This window comes from Wyeomyia smithii, chromosome 2 (assembly GCF_029784165.1).
Source record: "Wyeomyia smithii strain HCP4-BCI-WySm-NY-G18 chromosome 2, ASM2978416v1, whole genome shotgun sequence".
Taxonomy (NCBI): Eukaryota; Metazoa; Arthropoda; class Insecta; order Diptera; family Culicidae; genus Wyeomyia; species Wyeomyia smithii.
In genome coordinates, this window is record NC_073695.1 from 17741160 (window position 1) to 17753312 (window position 12153).

Below are 12153 nucleotides of genomic sequence, written 5' to 3' on the forward strand. Positions count from 1 at the left end.
TGTGTGTTCCCTATAGACAATAGAAAAGAACTCCCCATACAGGACTAATATCTGGAATTTGGTAATTTAATTGTTACCTTCATTTCAAATTTCCTCTGATAAAAAAAATGATTTTTTTCTCAATATTAAAACGCTCTAAATGTATGACACTGTGAAAATTGTCATCGGCGACATAAATTCTCAGGTAGGATGAGAGGCACAGACCAGTGGTTCGCAGTGCGAACATAGAATCGGACCATTATCTGGTTGCAGTATGCATTCGCTTAAAACTCTTGAACAACTACAGGATCCCATAGTTGCCCAGAGATACACGCAGGCGGGATTTATGGGGGCCCGCGTCACTACGGACCAGATTTTTGCACTGCGGTAAGTACTACAGAAATGCCGTGAGTACAACGTAACCACGCACCACCTATTCATCGAGATAAGAACAAGATAAGCTATTGCAAATTATGCACGAACACGGGTTCCCGGACAAAATTACGCGTTTGGTCAGAGTGACGATGAATAGATTGATGTGTAACGTGCGAATCTAGTCATAAACACGTCGAAGACAAAAAACATGAAATGTAGAAACTCGAGGGAAAACTCTTTTAGCCTCCCACCACGGATTCTACTTGACAGTGACGAAATCGAGGTGGTAGATGAGCTTGTGTATTTGGGCTCACTGGTAACCGCCGACAATATAGCACACTAGCAGAGACGCATAATAACCGGAAATCGCGCTATCTTTGGAATGCGGAAAATGCTTCGATCGAATCAAAAAAAAAATGGTCTGGATAACGACCCAATAGAAACGCGGCGTCGTGGCGACAACGTGCACGATGGATCGACCAAGTGGACGTAGTTAAATCCAAACGATATCCGATGAAATTCTGGCCTATTTCGCCACACAACAGATGCAGCTTGCTCGATTTTGTAACGGTGGTCTAGTGTGTCAAGGCCAAGTATTCGATAGCGGTCAGGATACGGTGGGAGATTTTCCGGATCACGTCAGGGTAGATCATGTAATGCAAGTCGGATAGATCCTATCTGAACACGTTCGATCCGCAGACACCAAGTTAACTGGTGAGGGTTCCAAATCAAGCAACAATTTTAATCAAGTAACAATTTTAAACTGGAGAAAAATACAAGGTTTTAAAGCAGTGAGGGTCTCTGAAGTCACGGCCAATTTTTGCAATAAATCCCAGCTGTCGTGTCGCTTTTGTATTTCGACAGTCTCAAGGGTTCTTAAAAGGTTCAAGGATAAGTTGACGTTGAATCACAAGAGTGGAGCTTGAAGAAAACCGGGATCAACAGGTAGAAAAATTGAAGGGAAGGTCAAGAATTTTTTTACCTGTCATCCAAACACTTCAATACATGATGTGGCCAAAAGGTTTGGAGTTTCGAAATCGTACGTCCACGTACAAGGCTTAAAAGTTCTTGAATCTTGATGAATGCCATCAGACAACTCCCAAAACCCGCGCCAGACAGCCCCACACAAACCTGTAGACAAAAACTAGTATCCTGACCTGACTTCGAACCAGGACAGGAGTTTTTCACTGGAAAGGATAAATTTTGAGTAACGTATCCATTGTGTTTGGGCCTTTACAGGTACCGAAGAACATGTTCGAAAGTAGGTATAATACATACTGTTTTTGATAGAAAATTGTTGCGAACATGATCGAAGCAAGCTGCGACCAACTACAGACATACATAACAATTTCGTGTCTAAATTCATTTACCATCATATTTTTTGAAGAATTATATTTTTTGAGTAGAAATAAGTGTACTTGTGAGAATTCTGGTAGTTTAAAGTACTGAGCATTGAAAAGCGGTCGCGGGTGCAATTAAAGTGTTAATAGTGCTTCAAAAATTTACAACGGACAATGACAAAAGCATGATGAATAAAAACATGGTGTAACGGTATGTCAAAACGCATAGTCAGCCATGTTGAAAAATCAGTTGACATGGCATCGATCTATTTATAAACAACAATACATTCTCAGCTGCAATGGGTGAAGCAGCAAATTTTCGAAAGACGCGTTTTTGCCGGAGTAATTAAACTTTTACGGTCGTGGGGATATTTTTTTAAGCGGATAAAAGTGCAGAACAAAAACATCATTCATCATTCGTAGGGATTTAAACCTACTTGTGAAATAATTTTGGTGTATCCCACGTCTTAAAGGTGACCGTTTTAAATTTGTATGAATAAATATATATAAACGAACATGGATATTTCTTTAAGTAAAAAAACTACTTTATTACTTTGAATCTGAATTTTGTATACTTGATTTGTTCCTGTGCATTCAAAGTAAAACAGCTGATGCGTCGATTTGTACCTCGACTCGATGTGCTCGGCCGTTGTAGAACTACTGATGGCGCGTTAACTTGCTTGGTGTCGGGTTGTTTAGCAGTCACGTGGTGCTTTGAACCCTTGATTAAGCAGTATGCTAGACCAGCTGAGAGGTATTCTATCTATTTGAATTTTCTGTTTCCGTTACAAAACCTGTTTGGGTGGGAATAATTAATAGATTTATGCTTCAACATATTTTATTTTACTCACTTGTATTAATAAATTTCGATCTTCAGGTTTATTATTAATTTTTGTAATTTTAATCAATTTCTATAATTTATAATAATATAGTGTCTAAACTCTCCTAGATGGTCTCGAGATACGATGCTGGCCTAACAAGCCAGTCGTCGTAGGTTCGATTCTCGACTCGGAAGAGACTGTTTGTGTCAATAAGATCGTAGCGCTAGCCCCGCAGTTGTCCTGTACACTAAACAGTTGGATGCGAAGTCTGTGTATGATAAACAGAAGGTCAATTTCCGAATTGGAATGTAGCACCAAGGCTTTGCTTTTTGATAGTGTCTAGGCAAGGATTCCTATTTTAGTGATTGCAGAATAAAACCTGTATGTGTGGGAACAGATAATAGATTTATGAGTCAACATATCTCATTATACTTACTTATAATAATTAATTTCAATCTTCAGATGTATTGTTAATTGCAGTTATTTTATTTTGTTTTATTTATTTATATCAACATAGTTTATAGGCAATGGTTGGTAATTTGTTGTTTCCAGAACATAACCTGTTTGGGTGGTAACAAATAATAGATTTATGCTCAAATATATTTCATATTACTTACTTATAATAATTCATATCAATCGTCAGATTTATTACTATTTCTGTTATTTTATTCAATGCTATCAATTTTTATCAACATAGTTTGTAGGCAAGGGTTCGTCATTGGAGGTTTACGCTAGTTAAGGAAAATTAGTGTTTTCATACAATAATATATTATATTCAGGTAGTTACATTATTTTGCGTAATTTTTCACTGAGAGCTTAGTTTTTTGTAATTTCTGGCGAGATGGCCTTTTTTGTATGATCGGTTTTTGTTGAATTGAGGTGCTTCCGGTAGAATCGAATGATATCTTAATTTTCTTGCTTGTTGAAGTTTGTACATCGTTTGCGGGTTCAGCAAACCTTTTCTTATCATGTTACAATACCGCATCCTCACAATAGTACGAATTTTAATATATTTCTTCACTACTACCTGGTCAAAGTTGGGGTATGATTGAAGAACATGGTTCACAACGGCTTCAATCACATTTTTCTTGAAATCAAAGCCCGATTCACCGTGATTTTGTATGAAAATACTTTCCATTGCCTTCCCCATCAACTGGAATTCTGGTGATGGAACAGTTAGTCCACCGTAAGATAAATGCGCCAAGAACGACGGCAGTAGTGCTTGGTTTAAAATCGTATTAACATTTGCAGTCTTATCGCCAAGATCGGGGTACGAGTTTTTCGGTTTAAAAGCAACCCTTCCCAAGATGTAAATGAATCCATCTTGCTCCTGATTGCTAAAGTCAGTTGAAACTGAAATTGATTTTGTGGACTGAAGACGACTATTGCCAATATTCAAAGTGTCCTCTTCTGGGAAGTCGTGTTCATTGATATCGTCTTCGTCATCGGTAAACTTGGGAATAACATCAGCCTTGAGAAACAGTTTTGCTGTCAAAAATTCATCGTGACTTCCACATTGCTGATCTTGATCAACAGTATTTAAATTTCGCTGTGTTATTCCTGGATTTTTACTTAAAATGATGATTCGTAGACGATACAAAACTTGAAGTGGTGCTGGTCTATCGTCTAAACCACCTCTCGTTCTGATCTGCGAAATCAAGTTTTCTAGCAAGTCTTGGTTTAGCTGGAATATACAACAATTTAGTTCCAATCGAATGTGTTTCGCATTGTCCGCAATACTTTTTTGTCATATGGGTATTGCAACAATTAAACGAAGAACAGACCATAGAACGAAAATATTTACCTTAAATGTTGAAATAAACTGTATCGCATATTTTCTTTGCATATGCTGTTTTTTAGTGAAATGATAGATATAATTATTGATTTTTGGAAAACTGCCAACGATTTGCAAATAACTCCTCCTTTCCGTATTTCCCAGGAATCAGACATTAGCTCTAACATCTTATCGAGAGCTGTTAGTTGATAGTCAGTGGCTCTAAATGATTGCTTCATGTTTAATTTAACAAAAGGCTTAAATAGAATTTAGGCACTAGTTACTGACAATGAATCACTTAGGTTCAGCATGATACAAATAAAAAGAAATGAATTTAAGGATATATTATCCGGCCCGTTATCCGATGTAACACCAACAACATTGTATCGAATGTTATGTAGCTCCTCAATTATATTGCTAAGAATATCATGTGTCATTGGCTGATCGAAGGCTACGAATATGACTTGCTTCCATTTACAAAATAATCCTCGAACCATAACAATTTAAGCATGAGACCAACAATTTCGTCTACCCGTTGATCGTACTCCATAGCAGATCAGTTTCATGTAATATGAAAAAAAAAAAACTTTGTTTAGTTATTTTGTCTTGACAGAAATGTTATTTATCTCAATAGTAAATCATTCAAGATTTGGATTGCTTTTTATTCCAATAGGGTATCGAACGTCTTCGTCAGTGGTTTTCTTCCGCCCGTTCTTGTATAAGACTGCGGCAGAAACCTTTCCGAAGAAAACCACTGTCGAAGACGTTCGATACCCTACATAACATTTAATCATTCTGGTTTTTTCATTTATAAAAAAATTGAAAATATACTAAATTTTTGTAAAGAAACTTGAAATTATAACAAAACTTTCCGGTAAAAGTACAGGATGAAGAAATGAAGGATTTATAACAAAACCTCTGAGAAATGCTGGTCTCAAATGGTGAACTATTGTCGTAAAGAGAATATCTATCAAAATAGAATAGCTATCAGAAATCGGACGAACCTTTCAGCACACTCATTTCATCAAATGATACAAGCCAAATCTCTGGGTTGCAACTCTTTTGCTACTATAGCCATAGCACGTAACATATCTCGCAAAAGGCCGTTCCTTAAGTCTATTCATCTAGCATAGTCTTGAAGCGTAGAAATTCCAGGCAAGGGAATGTTCATTTCATTTCTCAAATGCACGTAACAACGTTTGCTCAAGAACCGTAAAGCAAATGCCTTAGATATTTCCTCGGAAGTCCAGTGTGGTTTTTACTTCCTTCCGAGGATAACGTCTATTTGATTACTCGAGAGTACTCCTTGCAAAGTTATCTTCATTTGGGTAACAAACTCGGTGCGATCTATATGTTCCTTTTCGTAAGTTTGTATCTTTTTTTTCCATGGCGTAGAATTGATCCCGCAACATTTTGCCTTCAGAGGCCATCCTAGCATTCGCTACTTTTAATACTGCGATCTGTTGCTGTTGTTCTTCATTATCAAGATTCGCAAGGATAAGATCATTTTTTAAATTTGCTGCAGTATTTCGTTCATGATTCAGGTCGCATTTCAAACGTCGATTTTTTTCTAAAAGCCCCACTATCTTCTGCTCTTGTCTTTTCAACGTTCTATTCATTAGTTCGTGTTGTACTGGTTCCAAATCGTTCGTGTTGTACTGGTATCATCGATGTTTGTTTCATTAATATTATCTTCAAAACCAGCTGTTCTTGACTCTATAAGCGTTTCAAAAAGTAATACCGAATGAATAATTGAAATTTTTTTGACTCTTAAGAGTAGTCAGTAGCCCTGACTAGAGTAGCCCAGTAGAGTCGAATGTGTTTCACTTTTCGGGGTCGTGTAAATGTCTCGCAAAGTGAATGAATTTATATTAATAGAATATATTAATGATTAACACGTTCATAACTCAAAAGTGGTTTTCTAACTATTCTCGGTGGCAAAAATGCTCAAATATTTTCATATTCCTTATAAGTGTGTTAACCCATCTCTTTTTTCTCAAAAACTAATCAATAAGTGTCATCAATTTCATAAAAAGTTTCGCGTTATAATTCAAATAGTTCATAAAAGCTGGGGGGCTTTAAACTTTACTAATTAAAATATTAACCTACATTCACAAACTTGATTAAAATATAAAAGTAGGTTTACAAACCTATTTCATCGAACACCTCATCATTGTTCATAGTCAGCGTTTCAACATCCATTTCGTCATTCGTAGAACAATTGGCAACGCCCGGTAATGCTAGAAATTGTTTTAATTTTATATTTAATTGTATTATATGGTCGGTGTTAAGTCAGACCGGACCAAGTGACATTTTGATCATTTCGAGAAAAACGAGTTTGAAGTTTGTTGCTCTGAGAATTTTGAAGTTTTCAATATTTTTGCGCAGTTTTGATGTTGAAGTTGGAGTAACTCTCTAACTGTATCATACAATATGACAATTGAAAAAAAGGAGTGCCGTGAGCTCAAAAAGGACAGGTTTGTAACTGATTGAATGTACTTGGTCCACTCTGATTGAATCAAAGAAGAATGACTTGGTCCATTATGACTGAACAATTGAACAAATAATTTTAGTCCATTGATCGTCGAACAGTGAAAAAGTTTTTAATCTACATGGTTAGCTTCTGCGACATCAACAATTATTGAAAATAGTTTGAATAAACTTTGAACTGTGTTTGTTTCAACAAATCAACGGTGAGCGGGGGCCTAGTGTGGTTGGTAACGTCTCCGCCAACCACGCTTGACGCCTGGGTTCGAATCCCACCGCCGACATAGGTGTCGATGGTTGTGAGGTGGCGTGATCCACTCACAACCAACCCAACTGGTCTAGATTCAATCCTAGCTGACACCGGGAGATTTTCTGAGGCGAAAAATCTCTGGGATCACGCCTTACATCGCATGAGGAAGTAAAGCCGTTGGCGCCGGTCCGTTAATAAACGGGTCGTGAGTTAGGGACCTGGGTGTGGAGTCCGCCTCCCTGGGCGTCGGTAATTGGCCACAACAGTGGCGGAAATAGACCGACGGAAATAAGCGAGAATAAAAAAAAAATAGTACGAGGGTGGTATCCAAGGCACAACCGCATATTTGACGTAGGACTACGATAGTTTTATATTTCATTTTGAGAATTAAGTCATATAAAAAAAATCCTGTATTTACAAGTTTGTTGGAAAAGTAACGATAAAGAGTTGGAGTTTTTAGTGGAAAATCTAGATTTAAAAAAAATTTGAAATTGTCATTGAAATTTATGAACATGTTAACATTCATTTTTTTCATTTTAGGCCAATTGAAACATTTATTCATTAAGCAGAACCAGAAAAAAATAAATCAGTTTTGAGATAACAATAAAAAAAATTGCTTCCTTCAAAAATAAACCTAGCTCGGTTTGATAAACAACATTAACCTCTCCAACTGATGTTTGCATAATGTTGTTCAATTACAAGTCCGGCAATGAAAGGTTGTGTTTACATGTTTAGTATCTAAATAGTTTCTTGCAGATGCTGATGTAATATTTTGTAATTGAAAAATACGAATATGAATGTTTAAAACCTAACGTCAAGATGCATATAATTTGGTTTTTCTCTATACCACAACCGCGTAATGCAACTAGGATTGTCATATTGAATTAAATTTATTTAACTGGAAAAATATAACCATCAGTACAGCTTAAACGAGCTATCTGAACTATCCGTTTAAAAATCTTATCAAAGCATATTGATTTTCTATTGTCTTTTAAATAGCCTTTTGGCCATTTGAATATGGCTGAGAAAAACCAAAGTACAGAATTCAAAAAGACAACAACCCAATGCAACTTCAAATTTTAGGAATTTAAAAGAAGTTATTTTTAAACATGGATATGAAAATCACTACGGTTGCAGTTCAAATGCCATTTACTCGATTTTTAACACAACTTTTGTTGAAAAGACATTTTAATTATTATATTACTATCTTTCGCAATATTCTACCTGTCGATTAAGACATCGGTGTTTGAAATCTGTTCAGGGGTAGTAATAAAATAACCACCAGAAAAAGTGGATTTCAACTGAACTTTTTACTAATCTACTATTCAATGATATGCCAATTATTGTATCACAAGCTTTGGCAACCTTCGTCGTTCGATCAAAGCATTGGTGGTCAAAATCAGTTCAGTTCAATCACATATTGGATGCAACATCCAACATCGTGATATACTCTTGCGTACAGAATTATTTTATCCCCGGCTGCACAGAGAACGGCGAACACGCACCACTGTACGTCGACAGCAGCTACATTGTTTACACTTGGCTTGACTGCACATAAATGGCTATCGAGTGCTACTGCACTCACGACGAGTGGTCGTCTTCTCATACATGGCTCGGTGCAGTACTGTTGCCAGTGCCAGCATGTTTTCCTTCAAGACATCAGTTTTAATAACATTCTCACAGCAGACCGTTTAATTGTCTGATAAAGGAGGTTGTTACGAACTTTCCGAAAAAGCTTTGCTTTCAAGACATCAAAATAGTCTAGGCTCATAGAAGCAAATATTAGTTGACCTGTTGGGACGGGGAGATTCTGTCAAATTTTTCTTTGCCACTGATGGCAGTTGGTATCCTTTCATGAAGTCTGTGCCAGGCGTGCTCGCATGTGATTGGTACATTGTTCGTGAAAATACGACCTTGAAACTTTTCATCAATTTTCACTGTTTAACAATCAAGTAACAATGATTTATGAAGAATCACAAAATTGTCCATCATTTTATCATTCCAACGGCATATTAAATACTATGATCCGTCAAGTGGTTACATCAGTATTACCGTTTGAAATCTTTCATTCCAACGTTACACCTTGGATTTAGTTTTCCGCAGAATGTATCTCGATATAGTGCGGTTAGACGTAGTCCTACGTCAAAACAAATCAACGGTAGGAGCGGAATGTTTCAATGCAGCGGTTCTCAACCTTTTTTTGTTCGCGTACCCCTTGGCGATATTTTTCATATCGATTGTACCCCCTGGCTTGGAATGTTTTCGCAGAGTGGGAGAGAGTAGTGGTAGATCATGTTGTGGTAATCTTGTTTAGGTTTCCAATTGAACTATGGTTTGTTTGATTGCTACAGTCATGTTTTAAGAGCAAGATTGAAAAACAAATGAAGTATTTTAGAGAAAAATTGCTTCGTCCGCCATTACTGATTTTTCTTTCTCGTACCCCCTGAAGGCTTTCGAGTACCCCCAGGGAAACGCGTACCCCAGGTTGAGAACCGCTGTTTTAATGGAACAAAAGTATGGTTAATTCACTCAACTATTCGTAATCATCCACTTTCTCTGCAACTTTGGCCAAAATTTCCGTAGAATTGATAATGGACTGGATGGTTTCCTCGTGTTTTGGTTCTGGAATTTCTGTCACGTTTGGATATAGTGCTTCAAGGACAGCTTCATGAAAAGTTGGCACAGGTTCTCCATTATTGATTAGAAAATAATATTGAATAGATATTGACAACATGCTTTACACACTTAAATGTTAATCGAGTCAGCTTCTTCTTGTATTAATATAAAATGTCTTCTCCAAACAATCGCTTGTATTGCCTTTAGCTCCGTAATTTCATTACGGGCATAAATCTAATTAGCTTACATAAAACAGTAACAAACATACACTTACCACTTATTTCAACCTCCTGAGGATATAATTCATTGGTAAAATCATCAAGTTTTAATCATTATTACACTGTAACTTGAACTTCTTTCTGAAATTGTGGAATGTTGTGTCACCCACACAAATGACTAACGTTTCTCATTTACGTGTTCAATCAGAGTGGACCATGTACATTTTCCTCATTTACTGGTAAAGTATACTTTTTTGACTAACGGGCAAAGAAGCATTCCGATAAGTTGCCTGATAGTGTTGAAATTCATTTAAGTTGACTTCAAACCAATGCTGTGAATTCCGATAATTTCAACTTTTTTTTGCTTAACACATGGTTCACTTTGTCTGCACACTATAAGGCATAATATCAGGTTATGTTAGTGACAGCAATAAACGGTCTAAAAACACATTCAAAACCACGGCAGTGCGTGAAACTTTACAGATTCCGATGGGGGGTGAGTGAAAAAGTTCTCTGATACAAAGAAATCCGGAAAATCCCTTGGAAATTCTTCCGTTCGTTCGTTTTTATCAATAGCTGACCGAAGACATTCTCCTTGAAAACAAACACTTGGTCCATTCTGACTGAACACTGTAATCGCTTTTCATTGGTCATGCAGACAAAAATCATGCTGTTATTTCTGCTGTTTTGAGCTTGAGCTTGAGAGCTTGATTGATCACCACCGGTTGCCACTTCGTTACTGACCAGGATCGACCGGAATTGCACATGGATTTTATCAATTATTGCATGGGATTTTTAGCTATTCGATGTGCATCTCCAATGATCCCTGCATGCTGATCAATACCGACGCCAAAAGAAGGAAGGAAAGCAAAGTTAGTTCGATACTTGTTCCTTCGAGTTAGTTCGATACAAGCATCACGGGTATGGAGGAGATTTGTGTTAGTATGTTTTGTGGCATTCCTTTCGAAATTTCACCGTATGTAGTATCGCGATTCTAATTCTATCGACGTACAAATGTTATTTCATTACGAGAACGGAGTGGAGGGTATGTATGTGTGTATCGCGGTTCTATCGATGCAAGAGCAACGATATTTCAGAAGCATATCAATGTTCTCTATCGCTAGGTGATTCTAGGAAGTGGTGATGGTGGTGATGAGGAGCCTGAGAATTAACCCATGCTTAAGTCCTTTGATAATTAAAAATGGCCTGCTTCTAACAAGATTCGAACTCACGACCATCTGCTTAACAAGGCGGACTCTGTAACCTTGTGGCTACCAGCTCTCTCTCATGCTGTTATTTCAATTTTGCGACTTGGTCCGGTCTGACTTAACACCGACCATATCTAATAATAATTAATTTTTATACTACCGTTTGCTTTAAGCGTTCGACGCATTTTTGCACCAATTAATTCATGTCGGATCTGATATTTTTCATCGTAACTATTTAAATGAGAAGAGCAAATTCCTTGATTTGTCTTTGGAGTCCAACCTTCTCTATTTCCACAGAAATTACCCCAAAATTCGTAATTATCCTTATTCCGTGGAAAATTGTGGAATACTATGTCAGGGTTACGAGACACCTTGTTCCCGCAACCTGACACTGCACAAAAATACGGCATCTAAAGGAAATTTGTCATAATTAATTACTGTTTGCTTTTATCACAGTTTATAATGTACTTACGTTTTTTTATTTGTTCTTAAAAATGTAAAGTAACACATATCGCAGCGAACGAAAAAGGCAACAATTTCCTTCAATATTTATCAGTGTCTAAAGTAGCAACGACGAATAACAACGATTGTTGCTTTCCAAAAGTTACTGGCTGTCACTTAGAAACGTTTCGTCTCCATCCCTCCAGTGCAAAAGAGTTACCCCACCGCGCGCCTACTTTTCAATCAAACCGTTGCACCATGTATTTATTCATCATGGACAAAAGTAGCAGCTAGATGTTAATCAATCCGATTGTAGTTCTAGCCTGAACTGAAACTGGGGAAGGTAAGGATCTCACAGGCAGCGGCATGGGCGTAACCAAGGGGGAGGTGCAGGGGGGTACGGGATTTTTGATAGATTATCTCATTGAGATACTTTTCAATTCAAAGAAACTGTGCAGTTTCCAACAAGCAAGTGCCGATGACGTGGTCGGCGTGCGACCAGACCGAACCAAGCGCCAAAAACATTATTTCGAGTAATCTGCGTTCAATCTTTAGCCACTCCACAGCCACATGTTTTCTGCAAGCTGCTACTGAGAATTTTTGGTTTAATACCATTATGAACTGCTCAAATGATTTCGTTTTTT